We start from the raw sequence: 20,780 nt of genomic DNA on the forward strand, positions 1-20,780 counted from the left end.
AGGTCTAGGGGTCATAAAAAATTTCTATATTTTTCATAAGTTTTACATATCTTTCATATCAGTGTGTGTATGTGTGTGTCTGTGTGTGGTGTGTGTGTTGAAAAATTATGTATTTTAGAACTCATGTATTTAGAGTTCTTTCCCATAGCCTTAAATGCTATTCTGAAGGTCCCAGTATTTACCACTTTACTGAGACCATACCTTTGACTCCTGGACTACTGCTTCTGAAAGATATAGAAAACTTATGAAAAGTATAGAAAGATTTTATGACCCCTAGACCAAAAATGTAGGCCAGCCGGTTCACTAGTTCCACAAAGAAAGCAGAACTAAATGTGAGAATTTTAGGTCTTAGAATTCACTGCCCCGAGATACATTCTGCATTCTGGAAGGAGTACATCATTCCTGAGTCAGAGGACACTTGCTGGATTAACATTTAGGAGAGGAAGGGAGAGGCTGATTAATATTCCTCAGACCTCAGGGAAGAGAACCCACCTGCAGGTGGGGAAGGCCCAAAGCATGGAGACACATTCCACAGAGTGAATGGTACCAAGAAATATACAAGTCATCTGGGTGTTTCCAGGAACCAGCTGATCACAAGATGAATAGTTGAACAAGATTACATTCTTGATGTTCCCTTGGTTACCCCCTCAACCCTTTGGTTACCCCCTCAAACCCCTGGTTTGTGGTTTTACCCTTTAAAAATTCCCATCCCCCGGGCCACTGGGTCAATTTCTCTGTTCCTACGTGAGTTATAGGTTGACCATCAGCTGGTTGATCCCAAAATATACCTCTTGCTGATTACATCTAGATCGGTGTCTTGTAAATTATTGGGTGGCTGTGACATCCTGAGACTTGAGTGAGGGACTCCCCTCTCAGGGATCTTTCACATCTAAATATCACGGAGTCATTTACATTAACAAGGAGGGAATTCCTTGGAAATAAAGAGTCCTCCACTGCTACTGGGTCCAGAAAATATGCACAGTATTACACAAACAAGCTTTAAGTCCACAGCAGCCACCAACACTCATGGCAGCTCACATTTGGACCCTATCCCAGAGGCAGGAACTATGTCACCCTGGCCCCACCAAGGTCAAGCCAGGCTCTGCAACATATGTTGAACCATCCTTATATCTCTCAGGTAAATCCAACTGGACTGTGGTAGATGATCATTTTGACAAATGTCACTACAAAATTTATAAATACTTTATTGATGATTTTGAATCTATCTACATCAGGAATATTTGTAAAGCTTTCTTTCTTCCTTCCTTCCTTCCTTCCTTCCTTCCTTCCTTCCTTCCTTCCTTCCTTCCTTCCTTCCCTTCTTCTTCTTCTTCTTCTTCTTCTTCTTCTTCTTCTTCTTCTTCTTCTTCTTCTTCTTCTTCTTCTTCTTCTTTTTCTTCTTCTTCTTCTTCCTCTCTCTCTCTCTCTCTCTCTCTCTCTCTCTCTCTCTCTCTCTTTCTCTCAATCTCACTCTCTTTCTTCTGTGTGCCTGTTTTTTTTTTTATCAGATTTTTCACATTAAAGTGATTTTAGCTTTGTTGAGGAATTTCTAGTTGTCTTTGTCTAGAATTACTCTCTAGCTACTTCCTAGCAACAGTTAATCAAAGATTAGTCTGATTGTTTCAGATGTATTTTCAGACTGTATGTGATTGTATACAGTCTCGCTTCAGAGCATCCACCTGTCACCTAACAATAGCCATTCAATTAGATACTTGCCATGCTAGACAGCCTCTCACTTACTCCCATTCCCTATAAAACCTTGTCCAGCTGAGACTGCTCAAGCTTCCCTATCCTGCTGGGTCTGGGATGTGTTAGAGAAGAGCCCAAACTTGAATTTATAATAAGGAGACCCTAAATGTGATTACATTGGAAGCAGTTCCTTGGTGTTCATTTGGGGTTCAGGAATGCTTCCTGGCACAAAAGTTAACCCTGTGGTTTATCTTAGAAAAAACACTTTCACCATGTTGGGCCAAATTTGAAGCAAGCTTTATTAAATACTAAATACATTATGTAGCAGATGTGCAGCTCAGCCTTTTTAAATTTATTTTTATTTTATATTTTATTTACATTTCAGATGCCATCCCCTTTCCCCATTTCCCCTCCCTAGAAAACCCCTATCTCATGCCCCCTTTTCCTTTTTGCTTTTATACATTTTTTTAAAATGTTAATCAAAGGCTTTATAAGTTTGGTAATGCTCAATCAGAAGTGTAACCGAATACCCAACCTAGATATATAAACTATCTTTGACTGGTGGAGACACGTGACCATCTGCCTCCATGCCCCATCCCCTTTTTTCTCTCTCTTTATCTCTCTCATCACCTAGGTTCTCCTGTCCTTCATCTCCTCGTGACTATTTACTTTGAGAGAAAAGATCTGAGAGGATGGTTTTCAGCTGACATTCATTCTAAAGCCAAGAAAAAAGACAGGTTCAAAACTAAGTGTTTTAGTTAGGAGAGATGACAGAGGTTCTGGTTAGTCAACAAAATGTTAGACTGGGTATTAGGACTATCTTGTACCTCACTGGTACAACTAGGAATAATTATGCTCTAATTGTATTTTGAGAGAAAAGTTTTATTTTAACAGGAAGGGTGATATGTAGGAGGAGCTAAGGGGGAAGGAGTACTGAGAGGAAGAGATGGAGTAAGGAGAGGAGAAGATGAAGGAGAGGAACAGCTCAGCCTTAATGTGGGTCCCAAACAACTAGAGTGGGGAAAGGGGAGCTATCCCTAAAGCTGTTGCCTGTTGTGGGATATGTTCTGCTAGCTGAGCTGTCTTGCCTAGCCTCAGTGGGAGAGGATGCACCTAGCCCTGCAAACACTTGATGTGCCAGGGTAGGGGAATACCGGGAGGGGGTGTCTCCACCCTCTTAAGGAAGGGGTGTGGGGGATGGAGGCAGGGACTGTGGGAGGGGAGACCAGGAGAGGGGGCAGCAATTGGGATATAAAGTAAATAAATAAATAAATGAAAAATAAATATAAAAAGACTACCAAAAGATGAACTTTGGTCAGAATCACTCCCTGAAATTTCCCAGATGAGTGATGAAAAAACACATGTTGCATTGGTTTGTACAGATATAGCTATAGACCACTGTACTTTCACATGAGGATTTTATTTTATTCCAGGAACTTTAACTACCAGTATTTCAGGAGGTTACCTGTTCCTTGGGAAGGTGGGGTATACAAATTAATTTTGGTTATTTCAATATAAACAGAGAAACATTACAATAAGCATGAAAGAAATTCAGAGTATTTCAAGGGAATACATTTAAAAACTGTATTCTACAAAATTGAAAGAAAAATCTAAGAAAAAAAAAGAGACAATTTGTAAGACTCATCCAAACTTCTAAAGGTAACTTAAATAAATTTTAAAAAACACCCAATGAGTGTCATTATATTGAATCACTGTGGATTTTCAAGGAAAAATGATTATAAATACTGCTCTGATTCAGAGATCTTTTAAGCTAGCTAATGATAGCTAATTTATTTATATATCTTGTCGATAACCAAATACTTTTTGTTATTTATTTCTATATTTTTTAAAACAGAAATAGTTGTAATGAATATTCCAAAACATATTTTTGAATATTCTTCATACCCAAATTAGAAAAATGCAGCTCTGAACATTTAAGAATTTATTTTTTGTCAAGAAAAAAATGCACTTTTTAATTGCACACATAAATAACTCTTGCATGTATATATGGAGTGCTAGATCAGAGAAACTATAAAGTCTGACATCTGTAGAATTTGCTTGCTTAACACATATTTGTGGTTTATTAGTCAGCCTGTTCTCTGTTTATAATAGTTGCATTGTTACATAAGGAGCTGCAAATTATGATATAGAACACCTGTGCTCCAGCGAATTCCTGAGATAATTCTTCTACACACACACGTCAATGCATATAATTATCTGTGTTCATGCACATACATATACAAGTTTACATGTATGCTACAAGAGCAAAAACTGTATAAATATGCATAATTTAATTTTGTCTACATATGTTCGAAAGTCAGAGAAAATAAAATTAATGTAAACAAAATAATTAGCTTTAGCATAATTTTAGCTTGGATAGAATGCAAACTGTTTTAGTCTTTGAAATTTAATTTATAGTTTGTTTTTCATTCATATGTCATCGCTTGAAAATATAGGAAAGCCATTTCTAAACTTTAAATAGACTAAGAAATTTCTCCCATACATTCCAATACATAATAAAAAAAATTCATTTAGTCACTGAGCAGATCCTGGTCAGCAGCTCTGCCCCCAATCTCTAAGAATCCAGAGGAAGCAGGCCTCCCAGGAGCTCTAACCTGAGCAGTATCATAGGTAAGCAGACAGCAATGCCTACCCCAAACAGGGAGTAACTGGTATCCACTGGGACCCAAGAAGTCACTCCTGGCCAGGAGCACTGGTTCCTTCCTGTCTGCACCTGAGCACTGAGCAGATTTTGAGCCCCTGATCTTACCCCTCAGCACACAGTTTTGATACAACTAAGATAATAGGAAAGACAGGCTCCAGTCAGAGACAGGGCAGGCAGCACTAAGGAGATCCAGATGTCAAAAGGCAAGCGCAAGAATATAAGGATCAGCAACCCAGGGTACTTGGCATCATTAGAACCTAGTTCTTTCACACAAGAAAGTCCTGAATTCCCCATAGTACTAGGAAAGTAAGATTCAGATTTAAAGTCACTTCTAATACTGATGATAGAGGACTTTAAGAAGGACATAAATAACACTCTCAAAGAATTTGAGGAGAACACAGGTAAACAGGTAGAAGCTCTTAAAGTGGAAACACAAAAATCCCTTAAAAAAAAATCCCTTACAAAAGAACATAACCAAACAGGTGAAGGAATTTAACAAAACCAACCATGACATAAAAATGGAAGTAGAAACAATCAAGAAATCACAAAGGGAGACTACCCTGGAGATAGAAAGCCTAGGAAAAAAATCAGGAGTCATAGAAGCAAGCATCACCAACAGAATACAAGAGATAGAAGAGAGAATCTCAGGTGCAGAAGATATCATAGAAAATATTGACACAGCTGTCAAAGAAAATGCAAAATGCAAAAAGTTTTTAACACAAAATATCCAGGAAATTCAGGATACAATGAGGAGGCCAAACCTAAGGATAATAGGTATAGATGAGAGTGAAGATACCCAACTTAAAGGGCCAATAAATATCTTCGACAAAATTATAGAAGAAAACTTCCCTAATCTAAAGAACTAGATGCCCATAAACAAACAAGAAGCTTATAGAACACCAAATAGACTAGACCAGAAAAGAAATACCTCCCATCACATAATAATCAAAACACCAAGTGCACAAAACAAAGAAAGAATATTAGATGCAGTAAGGGAAAAAGGCCAAGTAACATATAAAGGCAGACCTATCAGAATTACACCAGACTTCTCACCAGATACTATAAAAGCTAGAAGATGCTGGACATATGTCATACAGACCCTAAGAGAACACAGATGCCAGCCCATTTATAATAACCAATTATAACTCTCAATTACCATAGATGGAGAAACCAAGATATTCCATGACAAAACCAAATTTTAACAATATCCACAAAACAAGCATTACAAAGGATAATAGCAGGAAAGCTCCAATACAAGGAGGAAAATTATACCCTAGAAAGAGCAAGAAATTAATTCTCTTTCAGCAAATCCAAAAGAAGATAGCCACAGAAAGATAATTTCACCCCTAATAACAAAAATAAAAGGAAGCAACAATCACTGTTCCTTAATATCTCTTAACATCAATGGACTCAATTCCCTAATTAAAAGTCATAGGCTAATGGACTGGATACATAAACAGGACCCAGCATTTTGCTGCATACAGTAAACTCACCTTAGTGACAAAGACAGACTATACCTTAGAGTAAAAGGCTGGAAAACAATTATTCAAGCAAATTTTAGAAGCCATTCTAAAATCTCCAGCCTGAGAACACAAAGGGAGGGACTCATGGCTGCACCTGTATAGGTAGTTGAGGTGGCCTTGCCAGGAATCAGTGGAAGTGGAGGGCCTTGGTGTCTGAAAGTTTGGATTCCCTAGTGTTGGGAAATTTGAGAGCAAGGAGGCAAAAATGGGAGGATGGTGGGAGCCATCCTCATAGAAACTCCCAGAATTATATGGATTAGACATGACAGAGGTAGGTCTCCAGAAGACTAGATTCCAGAATTTAAACAAAAAAATTATGTTGATAATAAAATTTGTTTTGAGAACTGTGTATTGCAGAATACATAGCCTCGGTGTATCTACTCATCAAGCAAGCTGAGCAGACCTGCTCGAACCTCTGATGTCCTGGAATTCCAGCTGGATGCAGTGAAGACACAGTGTCAGAGGCTCATCAATTTACTCTTCCCCCAACCCCTCTTCTAATATCTCAACACCCATAATCAGCTTAAAGAAGTTAATGAAGAGTTGGCACCCCTATTCACTGGGCTTGGGGACTGAGGTGGTTAATACTGGGATCTTTCTAGGAAAAATTAGTGGTTTTGTTGGAACAGGGAGGATTAGCTAGGATGTATTGCATAGCCATAACCTACTGGTAGAAATACGTATAATTGTTATAAAATGAAGTTATAATTTCTTAAATGGTACAAAATTTACTTTGATTTCAAATTTAAGATTTTCATAGTTATGAGCTTCTTATTGATATAAAAGTTAGATGAACATTGTTACTCTCATAGGCATTGTGCCTGTATAACACATTTAGGAATACAAGGCCAGTCCTTCTTTAACTTTTTTAACTGATTTGAGATGGTTAGCCTGTGAGTTAAGGGCCTATAGCAAATTCATGGCTTTGAGTTTATTGTTAGGGTGTTTTCTCTATTTTATTTAGAAATAGCTGAGAGGAGTTAACAGACAACAGTCCAGATTACCTTATCTGGATAGTTGTTTTTTCAAAACATCAGAAATCTACAGAATTGAAGTTAGGAACATTTCTGTATTAATGTTCAATTTGATTAGAGACATGTCTGCTCCTGACAGCTTCCTGTCTTGGATTCTAAGAAGAAGAAATTGAACATCTTTGGAGTTATTCCAATTGTGGTGAGACAGCCGCTAGGCAAGAATTGCTTCTTTCCATCTACAGACAAATTACTGTCCAGAAAAGGACACACTTGCAGAATAGTCGACTGAATATATCTGCGAAGACAGAGTAATCAGCCCTTAATAATTCTCCATTACTAGGACTGTCAGATGATCCTGGGCCAGAAGGCTGAAGATCAGATGCTCCAATGTTCTGTAGTATATGGATTGTCCAGGTGTTCAAAGGTCTCTATAATTTGGCTAAGTTTTAGAAGCTATGCTTTGTGCTTCCCATAATTTTAGTTAACTCAGTCATTCTGGATTTCTGACAGGGTTGAAAACTTATAGTTTCATAGCCAATCCTGGCTATTTACTTTGAGAGGATGGTTTTCAGCTAGCATTCATTCTAAAGACAAGAAAAAAAGCCAGGTTCAGAACTAAGTCTTTTAGTTAGGAGAGATGGTGGAGGTTCTGCTTAGTCAACAAAATGATGGACTGGGTATTAGGTCTATCTTGTACCTTACTCACATAAATTGGTATAGTTATGCTCTGTGATTTGAGAGAAAAGTTTTATTTTAACAGGAAGAGTGTTATGAAGGAGGAGCTAAGGTGGGAGGAGTAAGGAGAGGAGGAGAAGAAGGAGAAGAGGAGCTAGGTGATGAGAGAGAGGAAGAGGAGGGGGGATGGACATGGAGGCAGATGTTCACATGTCTCTGCCAGTCAAAGACAGTTGATATATCTAGGTTGGGTATTGGGTTACACTTCTTATTAATATTGAGCATTACCCAACTTATAAAGCCTTTGGTTAACATTAAAAAATTATATAAAAGCAAAAAGGAGAAGCAGGTGTGGGATACGGGTTTTCTAGGGAGGGGAAATGGAGAAAGGGGATGGCATCTGAAATGTAAATAAAATATCCAATAAAAAATAAATTGAAAAAAAGAAAAAAATTCATTTAGTGGCTTAATGTTAAGGACAAAATCAACATATTTAAGAAAAGAGCAACTGTTATGTTTATAATACTGATAGTCTTACAAAATCTGTATGACATATACACAGTTTAGAAATTAAAAAAAAAAAAGAAATTAAACCTATTGGTAATTCCTGAGTGTGTACATGAACTGAGCTTTACTAATATGTGTTTACTGTACATGAATTAAAAGTTTGTGTGCTGGGGGATGAACAGATGACATAGATGTTAAGAGCACTTGTTGCTTTACTAGAGGACCTGAGTTTGATTTTAAGAAGGCATCTCTGAACCATGCAACTCCTGTTCCAGGGAATCACACACCATCTTTTGGCATGTGTGGGGCCATGCCCTTATATGGTGCATGGCACATACACTTACACAGCACGAACTTACACACATGATCTTTTAAAAATTTAATACAGATAATACTAACAATATTTGACTAAAATTTTAGGCAATAGGCTTCAATTACTCAGCCTGCAAATAATTTGGAAGATTAAATTGCTAACAGATATCTCAAAGTATTACTATAATCTCTTGATCATCAATTTGATCATCAAACTACTAACAGAATCTGAATAAATTTTACGGTTGAAAGAAGTATATTCTAATAATTTCTATCATAACATCTTGTTTGTAACAATGAGGGTATTTCTATGTCATATTCAGTGGCTTAGTCAGTGATGTTCAGTATACCCAAAACTCTATGTAACAAATATCATCACCTTTTAAGCTTCCTGAGATGTTAATATCAATATGATGATATCTTGCTTATTTGTATTTTTCTATGGCGGTATCATATTTACTAAAAGTGTAGAAATTGTCAAGTTTTACAGTTTGTAAAAACAAATATCTGTTGACATTTAAAACTTTAGAAGAATTAGACATACAGAAGAACAAAGTCAGATTGTACAGAATGTGAAATACAACTCAATAATATTCAAGAATATATTTTATCTCTTTCATCTTAATTGAAATATTCCTCCCTGGAAGGAGGTTTATAAGATTTCAGGAATGTAAAAAATCCTATAAGATCCAGGGAGCTCATTAAGTCACAAGAACCCATTTTATGGCTATAAAAGGAGCTATACATTGATAGAGAAAGAAGGATCTATTTCTAGAGTTGCCTGCAGATTTCTCAGGAAGCTTTAAGAATGCAGTTTCCCTAAGTTAATATTTAATGCTAGGGCTTCCTTACTGATAGTTTAGCTGGCTTTGAGCTACCCATCAACTGTAAGACCCCCTTCATCTCTTTTCCTGTAAGCCACCCCAATACAATCACTAGGTCTTGAAGCTTGAAGTGGATGGCTTGTTTGGTTGGTTCTTTGGTTTGTTATGGTGCCTTGTTTGGGGTTAATAGTTGCTGCTCATGACTTTTTAGGAAAATCCACACAGTATATGTGTAAAAATATAAATGATATTCTGTTTTATATAATACTATAAGTTCTTTGTTGAGGTTAGTTCTTTTGCTATATATTGTAATTTTAAGTGCTAGCCCCAAGTCCTTTTTTCCCATAAAGACAAGAAGATCAACATGATGCTATGTAAGCTTGCCCCCAGGTTACCCTAATTGATGTATAAACATGCCTACAGTCTACAGCTGGGCAGAAGAGAGAGAGAGTTAGAGTTTTGGGGTTTCCTGGAGCTTGGAGGAAGATACCACAAGGGAGGAGAAAGATAAGATGGAGAGAGGACAAGATGACTTGGGGTAAGAATAATGAATACATGGCCACAAGGACTGGCTAATTGGAGTTAAGAGCTACATAGATGGAATATGGCAAGTTTTAGCCATTAAATATTTCCTCAGAATTATTGTGATGTTCAATGACTACTGCTTTGTAGTCTTCAATTAAGCGAAAGTTATCCATGACTTTTAAGAATGAACATTGAAATTTATGTTGTTACACTACATTTTTCAAATATAAGGCCCCAAAAGCTAATTACAGTATTACCCACAAGAGAATATTATTTATATTTTTATAATACATTGTGTGGCTTTTCCTGTGTTAACAATAACTGTTGACCTTATCTGTGGGAATATTGCAAAAGTTAACTAGGCCAGTATATAAGGTCTTCATAATATCTTCAGTGATTTCAAAGACATGAATTAAGCAGATATTCTTTTAAAAAGTCTTTAAATTATCTATAGTGGTTTGAATAAGAATAGCTCCCATAGACTCCTATATTTGAGTACTTAGGGTAAAACACTATTTGAGATGATTAGGGGTGTGGCCTTTTTGGAGTTGATGTGGCATTCTTAGAAGAAGTGTGTCACTGGATATGGGCTTTGATGCTTTGAAATCCCATGCAAGTGTCAGTGTCTGTCCCTCTCTTCCTGCTTTCTATAGATCCAGATGTAGAACTCTCAGTTACCATGTTGGCTGTGGCATGCCATGTTGCCCAACATGATGACAATGTACTAAAGCCCTGAAACTAATTAAATTCTTTCCTTTATAAATGCTGCTGTGGTCATGGTGTCTCTTAACAGCAATAGAACAGTGACTAAGACATTAGTAATTACACAGGTGCTGTGCATTATATTTATGTATATTTTATTTGCCTAACTTTATTACCCTCTTTTAATATATAACTTTAATTCTCTAAGGATTATAGTTTGCTTTTTGGGTTCAATTTAAATCAGCAGCACCTCTAAACAATAGTATTTATGAAAATGTATGAGCTCAATAAATAGTTGTAATGAGGTCTGGAGAGATGGCTCAGCAGTTAAGAGCACTGACTGCTCTGCTAGAGGTCCTGAGTTCAATTCCCAGCAACCAAATAGTGGCTCACAACCATCTGAAATGGGATCTAGTACACTCTTTTAGTGTGTGTCCAAAGAGAGCTGTAATGTATTCATATAAATTAAAAATAAATAAATATTTAAAGAAATGGTTACAATAACTTTTGAGTTCTAAATAGAACTGATGAGTTTTTAAATTTCTTGTGGTTTATATAGATTACATTAATTTAAAGTTTACTTGAAAATTATCTTTTAAAGTTGCTGTTATATTTTATATCAGTTGTTAAATTCATGTAAGGGGAAATACAGGATCACAAATGAGGAATTACTTTCATAGTATTGGTCTGTGAGGCATTTCCTTAATTTATAATTGATTAAGTAGTACCTAGTCCATGGTGGGAGGTACCATTCCTGGTCATAGTATTTTATCATAGCCATAGAAAGCAAACTGAAATAAAAATTGGTATGAAGAATGGGGTTTCAGTGATGGATATGACTATCTGGCTTTTAAGCCTAGATTTTTTGTATTGGTAGAAGGTGGAGGATATTGGAGCTGTGTGTTAAGAAACCATTAAGTATTCAGTTTAGTGAGTTGTTCTGTGGGACCTTGGAAGATAGGAATGTTGAAAAATGCAAATGATGGAGGCCTGGCTTGTGAAATTTCAGAGGGAGTCAAAAACTCTTTTAAGAATGTTTCTATGATATATTCAGAATAAGAATTTCTGGAAGTGAAACCTCTGCTTTACTGAAACTTTAGAAATCCGATTACTTGTGGCTGAAGAATGAGGCATGACTGAGTAGCCAGTATCATTGAGCTGAAATTTTCTGAGAAGTAGTTTTTCAGAGTCAGAATCGAAAATACACTCCAGAAACAAACAAGATTGCACCTCAGGTTCATAGCTAAACTTGGAAATATGGAGTATAATTTCTCACATATTAATGGTTTTGGAAGTATGATGAGGTTATGGAGGGAAGCTGATGCTTCAGTCTCCGAGAGATTGGGACACTGGTGAAGGTACAGCCTCAACTGCAATACAGACCCCAGGATTAAAGGGGTCACAGAGAATAGCTAATGTTTGTTATAATATGTCAGAGTTACAGTGCCTGAAGATAGGCAAGAATGCCAATGGAGAAGGTACAGAATCAGTTGCAGTGGAGATTCCAAGATACTGAAGTTGCCAATTCCATGTTTGCTGGCTAGTTTTATGTCAGCTTGACACAAGATAGTCATCAATGATGAAAGAGCTTCAACTGAGAAAATAACTCCAAAAGATTGAGCTGTAGGCAAGTCTATAGGGAATTGTCTTAATAAGTAATTGACAGGGGAGGGCACAGCTTATTGGGGTGTTGCTACCTCTAGACCAGTGATCCTGAGTTATATAAGAAATCAGGCTGAGCTAGCCTTGGGGAGCAAACCAGTAAGCCACACATTATTATTATAATTATACCAAATACCCTACAGGTGTCTTTAAACTTTTTTTCTAATTATAATGACAATCATTGTAAATTTTAGAAGTAACACTACTCCAGTGATATTTGTCATGACAGTTGAGATGGCTCCTAACTCTTGATCCCTGAACTTTATTCAGATAATTTGAATCGGTTATAGAACATCAATCCTTTGTTTCAGACACCTATATAAATATTTTTGTATACTCAATACATTAGTAACACTATTTTTGCTAGATGGTTAACAAAAATAGCTATCTTAACTCCTTGTGCCAATGCTATTGCAGAAGCAGTGGTGCTAGCAATTAATGAAATTAAAGCTGTTATACCAGCAATAATCAAGCCCACTACCCTCTTGCTTCTGCTTAAAGCCTAACTCACTTCTTCCAGCACTTTCAAGCTTTTTTTCAGAGAATCAAGATTTTTTAATACTCAGAGCAGTAAGAAAAAAGCTGGTTGATAGATCCTGTAACAGACATGCCAGGTTTCAACACACTAAGACAATTATAAATTATACAGTCAATGCAACTTATAATAAATACTGTAGAAGCGGCAATACCAATTTTAGCTTGACAATTAAAAGTGACTTAAATCATGCACTAACCCTTGTTTGAAGTCCAGATGCTGTCCCAACTTTATCTCTTGCTATCATAACAACATAGAGAACTGCAGCTAACTTCCAAATATGTCTCTGAAAATGTCCAGATCCAGCCTTCCAAATGTATACTGTTCTTTCCAACATTGTATTGACTTCTAGACAAGTGCATGATTAAGTCCTAATAGCTGGTGGCCTTTAAGAGACATTATAATTTGTCTTTTTGATCCCCTGTCCCACAAGATCTAAAACCTTGAGGCAAGGCAGCTTGTCCCATCTGGGATATAGGCAAGCAAAGGTGGGTCAGGAACATATGTCCAATACGGCTTGCCAGTTACCATTGTCAGGGCACATAGCAAGCTCACAAGTCAGCATCATTCTTTGTCTCAGCAACAGCATGTATCACCAATCATTCTGGCAGCCACCATGTTTTTATAGTATCCTGCAGAAAAAACACGAGTGCCCTCTTCAATGTATTATGTAACTGGTCAGATCATGCCATATGCCTATAAGTGGATTCTTCTTTTTCACCTAGGCATAAGTATGCCTAGTTGAAGGGTGCCATAGACAGCAGAAAGTTCCTTGACATCCAAAGTATTTTTTTAATTTAAAATATAAAGAGTATTATTTAAATAAATTTGTGGTATTTGGTTATATACTTCCCCCCTTTTTATTTTATGAAGATATTGTTTTAAAGTTCTATGGGCCCCTTCCACAATACCTTGTCATTGAGGATTATAAGGAACCCCCATAATAAATTGTTGAAAAAATGTCTCAACTGCTCAACTACAAATGCCAGATCCATTATCTGATTTTTATTAGATATTTTATTTACCTTTCAAATGTTATCCCCTCTCCCATTCCCCCAGTAAACCCCATATCTCAACCCATCCCCTCCTACTTCTAAGAGGGTGTGCCCTCACCCATCCATCCATTCCTGCCTCCCTGCTCTTGAATTCCCCAACACTAAAACATGCAAACTTTCAGGAACCAAGGTCCTCCTCTTCCACTGATGCCTGACAAAGCCATCTTCAACTACCTATACAGATGGAGCCCTGAGTCCCTCCCTTTGTGTTTCCAGGCTGGAGATTTAGACCCTGGGAGCTCTGGTTGAGTATTTTGTTACTCCTTCTAAGAAGGAGTGAAGCACCCACACTTTGGTCTTCCTTCTTCTTAAGCTTCATGTGATCTATGCATTTTATCATAGATATTGTGAGCTTTTGGGCTAATATCCACTTATTAGTAAGAGCAAACCATGTGTGTTCTTTTGTGATTGGGTTATCTCAGGATGATATTTCCAGTTCCATCCATTTGCCTAAGAATTTCATGAACTCATTGTTTTTAATAGCTGAGTAGTAACACATTGTGTAAATGTACCACATTTTCTGTATCTATTCCTCTGTTGAAGGACACCTGGGTTCTTTCCTGCTTCTGACTATTATAAATAAGGCTGCTATGAACATAGTGGAGCATGTGTCCCTGTTGTATGTTGGAGCATTTTTCGGGTATATGCCCAGGAGTGGTATAGCTGGGTCCTCTGGTAATACTATGTTCAATTTTCTGAGGACATGCCAGAATGCTTTGAATAGTGGTTGTATCAGCTTACAATCCCACCAACAATGGAAGAGTGTTCCTCTTTCTCCACATCCTCACCAGCATTTGCTATCACCTGAGTTTTGATCTTAGCCATTCTGACTGGTGTGAGATGGAATATAAGGATAGTTTAGATTCACATTTCACTGATGACTAAGAATTTTGAACAATTCTTATTTCTTGAGTTATTTGTATATATTGGATATTATTAGCCTTCTATCAGATGTGGGATTGGAAAACATCTTTTTCAAATCTATTAGTTCCCATTTTGTCCTATTGACAGTGTCCTTTGCCTTACAGAAACTTTGTAATTTTATGAGGTCCCATTTGTCAATTCTTGATCTTAGAGTATAAGCTATTGGTCTTCAGAAATTCAGGAACTTTTCCCCTGTGCCCAAGTACTCAAGATTCTTCCTCATCTTCTGTTCTATTATAACTTCAGTGTGTCTGGTTTTATGTGAAGGTCCTTTATCCACTTGGACTTGGCTTTGCACAGGGAGATAAGAATGGATTGATTTGCATTCTTCTACATGTTATCCTCCAGTTGAACCAGCACCATTTGTTGAAAAAGCTGTCCTTTTTTCATGGGACCGTTTTAGCTCCTTTGTCAAAGATCAAGTGACCATAGGTGTGTGAATTCATTTCTGGCTCTTCAATTTTATTCCATTGATCTACCATGTCTCTGTACCAATAACATGCAGTTTTATTTATTTATTTTGTCACTATTGCTCTGTAGTACAGCTTGAGGTCAGGGATGGTGATTTCCCCAGAAGTTCTATTAATGGTGAGAATAATTTTTGCTATCCTGGGTTTTTTTGTTATTCCAAATGAATTTGAGAATTTCTCTTTCTAATTCTGTTAACTATTGAGTTGAGATATTAATGGAGATTGCATTGAATCTGTGGATTGCCTTCAGCAAGATGGCCATTTTTTTCTATATTAATCCTGCCAATCCATGAATATGGGAGATCGTTCCATCTTCTGAGATCTTTTTCAATTTCTTTCTCCAGAGACTTGAAGTTCTTGCTATGCAGATATTTTAATTACTTGGTTAGATTCACACCTAGGTATTTTTATATTATTTGTGACTATTGTAAAGGGTGGCATTTTCCTAATTTCTTTCACATCTTGTTTATTGTTTGAGTATAGGAAGACTACTGATTTGTTTGAGTTGATTTTATATCCAGCCACTTTGCTGAAGTTGTTTATCAGGTTTAGAAGTTCTCTGGTGGAAGTTTTGGGGTCACTTAAGTATACTATCATATCATCTGCAAATAGTGATATTTTGCTTTCTCTTTTTCCTATTTATATCCCTTTGACTTCTTTTTGTTGTCTAATTGCTCTGGCTAGGACTTCCAGTACTATATTGAATAGGTACGGTGAGAGTGGGCAGCCTTGCCTAGTCCCTGATCTTAGTGGGATTGCTTCAAGTTTCTCTCCATTTAGTTTGATGTTGGCTACTGGCTTGCTGTTTATTGCTTTTACTATGTTTAGGTGTGGGCCATGAATTCCTAATCTTTCCAAGACTTTTAACATGAAGGGATGTTGAATTTTTTTTTAAACACATTCTCAGTATCTAATGAGACGATCATGTGTTTTTTTTCTTTGATTTTTTTATATAGTGGTTTACATTGATAGATTTCTTTATTGAACCATCCCTGCATTTCTGGAATAAAGCTTATTTTATCATGACGGATGATTTTTTGATGTGTTCTTGGATTCAGTTTGCTAGAATTTTATTGAATATTTTGCATTGATATACATCAGGGAGATTAGTCTGAAGTTCTCTTTCATTGTTAGGTCTTTGTGTGGCTTAGGTATGAGTGTAATTATGGCTTCATAGAATGAGTTGAGTAGTGTTCCTTTTGTTTCTATTTTGTGGAAGAGTTTGAAGAGTATTAGGTCTTATTTGAACATATGATAGAATTCTGCAATAAAAGTATCTGGTCCTGGGCTTTTTTTAGTTGGGAGACTTTTAGTGACTGCTGCTATTTCATTAGGGTTTATAGGACTATTTGGGTGGTTTTTCTGATGCTAATTTAACTTTGGTGTCTGGTATCTGTCTAGGAAATCGTCCATTTCATCCACATTTTCCAGTTTTGTTCGGTACAGGCTTTTGTAATATGATTTGATGATTTTTAAAAAAATTTTTTGGTTTCTGTTATGTCCCCCTTTTCAGTTCTGATTTTAGTAATTTGGATACTGTCTCTCTGCCCTCTGATTAATCTGACTAAGGGATTCTCTATTTTGTTGATTTTCTCAACCAACCAGCTCCTGGTTTTATTGATTTTTTTTATAGTCCTTTTTGTTTATACTTAGTTGATTTCAGCCCTGAGTTTGAATATTTTGTTACATCTACTTCTCTTTGGTGTGGTTTTTTTTTCTTTTTGTTCTAGAGCTTTCAGGTGTGTTGTTAAGCTGCTAGTGTATGTTGTCTCCAGTTTCTTTTTGTAGGCACTTAGAGCTATAAGGTTTTTTTTTAGCACTGTTTTCATGGAGTCTCATATATTTTGTTATGATGTGTCTTCATTTTCACTAAATTCGAAAAAGGCTTTAATTTCTTTCTTTATTTCTTACCTGACCACATTATCATTGAGTAGAGTTTTGTTCAGTTTCCAAGTGAATGTGAGCTTTCCATTGTTTTTGTCATTATTTAAGACCAGCCTTAGTCTATGGTTATATGATAGGATGCATGGGATTATCTGTTGAGGCCTGTTTTGTGACAGATTATATGGTCTGTTTTGGAGAAGGGACCATGAGGTGCTGAGAAAAAGGCATATTCTTTTGTTTTAGGAATGAAATGTTCTTCAAATATTTACTAAATCCATTTGTTTTATAACTTCTGTTAGTTTCACTGTATCTCTGTTTAGCTTCAGTTTCTGTGATTTGTCCATTGCTGAGAGTGGCATGTTGATGTCTTCCTCTATTATTATGTGAGGTACAATGTGTGCTTTGAGCTTTAGTAAGGTTTCTTTTATGAAAGTGGCTGCTCTTGCATTTGGTACATATATGCTCATATTTGAGAGTTCATCTTGGTTGACTTTTCCTTTGATGAGTATGAAATGTCCTTCCTTATTTTTTATGATAGCTTTAAGTTCAAAGTTTACTTTATTTGACATTAGAATGGCTACTCTTGCTTGTTTATTAGGACCATTTGCTTGAAAAATTGTTTTCCAGCCTTTTACTCTAAGGTAGCATCTGTCTTTGTGACTGAGGTGCGTTTCCTGTATGCAGCAAAATACTGGGTTCTGTTTATGTATCAAGTCGATATCTTTTTATTGGGGAATTTAGTTCATTGATGTTAAGAGATGTTAAGGATTTTGGATTTGTTGGAAGAAGATTACTTTCTTGCTCTTTCTTTTTTAAAATTAAATATTATATTTATATTTCAGATTTTATCCCTTTACCCCATTTTCTCCACCACCCAGGAATCCCCTATCCCATCCCCTTCTTCTGCTTCTATGAGCATGTGCCCTCACTTACCCCCCACTCCCACCTCCTCCCTCTTGAATTCCGAACCCCCCCCCCCCCACATTCAGTGTTCAGCCTTCGTGGGACCAAGGATCTTTCTAGGGTATAATTTCACTCCTTGTATTGGAATTTTACCTCTATTATCCTTTGTATTGCTCGGTTTGTGGAAATATATTGTGTAAATTTGTTTTTGTCATGAGATATCTTGGTTTCTCCACCTATGGTAATTGAGAGTTTTGCTGGGTATACTAGCCTGGGCTGGCATTTGTCTTTTCTTGGGGTCTATATGACATCTGTCCAGGATCTTCTGGCTTTTATAGTCTTTGGTGAGAAGTCTGATATAATTCTGATAGGTCTACCTTTATATGTTACTTGGCCTTTTATTCTTACTGCTTTTAATAGTCTTTCATTGTTTCTGTGCATTTGTTGTTTTGACTATAGTGTTATTGGTGGTATTTTTTTCTGGTCTAGTCTATTTGGTGTTCTGTAAGCTTCTTGTACGTTTATGGGCATCTTGTTCTTTAGATTAGGGAAGTTTTCTTCTATAATTTTGTTGAAGATATTTATTGGCTCTTTAAGTTGGAAATCTTCATTCTCATCTATACCTATTATCCTTAGGTTTAGTCTTCTCATTGTGTCCTGGATTTCCTGGATGTTTTGGGTTAGGAACTTTTTGCATTTTGTACTTTCTTTCACAGTTGTGTGACTATTTTCTATGGTATCTTCTGCACCCGAGGTTCTCTCTTCTATCTTTTGTATTCTGTTGGTGATGCTTGTGCCTATGACTCCTGATCTCTTTCCAAAAATTTCTATCTCCAGGGTAGTCTCCCTTTGTGATTTCTTTATCGTTTCTACTTCCAATTTTAGATTCTGGATGGTTTTGTTAAAATCCTTCACCTGTTTGGTTGTGTTTTCTTATAATTCTTTAAGGGATTTTTTATCTTAGCAATTCTGATGGGTGTAAGATGAAACAACAGAGTTGTTTTGACTTGCATTTCACTGATGACTAAGGACTGAATATTTCTTTAAGTGTTTCTCTGCAATTTGAGATTTCTTTGTGAGAATTCTGTTTAGTTATGTACCCCATTTTTAAATTGGGTCATTTAGGTTATTGTTGTTTAACTTCTTGAGTTCTTTATAAATTTTGTGTGTTATTCTTCTGTCTGATATAGTGTTTGTGAACATCCTTTTTTAATGTGTAAGCTGCTATTTTGACCTGTTTCCAGTGTCCTTTGCCTTGTAGCTTTGCAGTTTCATAAGGTCCCATTTTTCAATTGTTCTTCAACCCTGAGCCATTGGTGTTCTGTTTAGGAAGTTGTCTTCTGTGCCAATGCATTAAGACTATCCTTCACTTTCTCTTTTATGAGGTTTAGTGTATCTATTTTTATGTTATTTTTATCTTTATCCACTTGGACTTGAGTTTTTGCAAGGTGATAAACATGTATCTTTTTGTATTCTTCTACATAGAGAAATCCAGTTAGACTAGCACCATTTGTTAAAAATGCTTCTTTTTTGGGTTAAGGGGTTTCTGGGGGTGGTGAATGGGGAAAGGAGATAACATCTGAAATGTATATAAAGTACCCAACAATAAAAAAAGAAAAGAAAAACAAACAAACAACAACAAAAACAGATAATGGAACTGCCTATGGCAGTCAAATATTTGAGACTTTTTAGAAGCAATTAAACATTACCCATATTACAAGAAATCCTTATAATTGTCAAGGACAAGATACTGTGATATGAGTCCATCGAACTTTAAAATAATATCTTCATAAAAAGGTGTGGGGGGATATACCCCTGTACACCACAAATTTATTTAAATCATATTCTTTTTGATTTTTATTGTTTTTAAATTTGGATGCTAAGGAACTTTCTGCTGAGTGTCTATGGTGCTCTACAACTAGGCAAATTTATGCATAGGTGAAAGGGAAGGATCCACTTACTAGCATAAGGCATTATCCCAATCAGGTATTAAATATGAAGAGAGCCTGTTTGTGATTTTCTGCAGGATACTGAAGGAGCATGGTGGCCACCAGAGCAATGGGTGAGACATGCTACTGCCAGGACAAAGAATGATGCTGACTTGTGAGCTTGCTGAATTCCCTGACAATGGTGACTGGGAAACTGTATTGGACATAAGTTCCTGGCCCACCATTGTTTACCTATACCGCTGATGGGAAAAATGCCTTTCCTCAAGTTCTTAGACCTTGTGGAACTGAGAATCAAAAAGAGAAGGTATGATGCCTCTTGTGTTTTTATTAAATGTGACCAGTTATTCAGACTCAATCATGGACAGATCTAGAAATAAATCCAATACTGGCAATAACAGTCTTCATTTGGGAGTCTGGCTATGGACATTTTCAGAGACATATATGGAAATTACCTGCAGTTCTCTGTGATGTTATGTTAGCAAGAGATAAAGTTGAGGCAGGATCTGGATTTCAAACTGGTGTTAGCACATGTGTTAAGGCTCTTTTAATTGTCAAGTTAAAAATACTTTTGTTTTTCTACAGTATTTATTGTAAATTGCATTGATTATACACCTTCTAATTGTGTTTGTGTTTTGAAATCCAGCATGTCAGTTATGGAGGTCTCTCAACTAGCATTTGTTTTAGTGTCTAGGTTATCACACAACCTTGGTATTCTAAAAATAGCTTGCAAGTACTGGAAAAAATGAGTCATGCTTTAAGCAGAAGCAAGAGGGTAGTGGGGGCTTGGTTATTGCTTCTATAACACCTTTAATTACATTAATTACTAGCACTACTGCTTCTTCAATTGCTGCGACACAAGAAGTTCAGACAGCTACTTTTGTGAATCATTTAGCAAAAAATGATACTAGCGTGTTGAATATACAAGATTTAGATAGGCATTTGGAAGAACAGATTGACACACTTTATCCTATTTAAATTACTGGAAGGAGGTTCATAATTTAA

Source organism: Arvicanthis niloticus, chromosome X (genome assembly GCF_011762505.2).
Source record: "Arvicanthis niloticus isolate mArvNil1 chromosome X, mArvNil1.pat.X, whole genome shotgun sequence".
In the NCBI taxonomy this organism is placed as follows: domain Eukaryota; kingdom Metazoa; phylum Chordata; class Mammalia; order Rodentia; family Muridae; genus Arvicanthis; species Arvicanthis niloticus.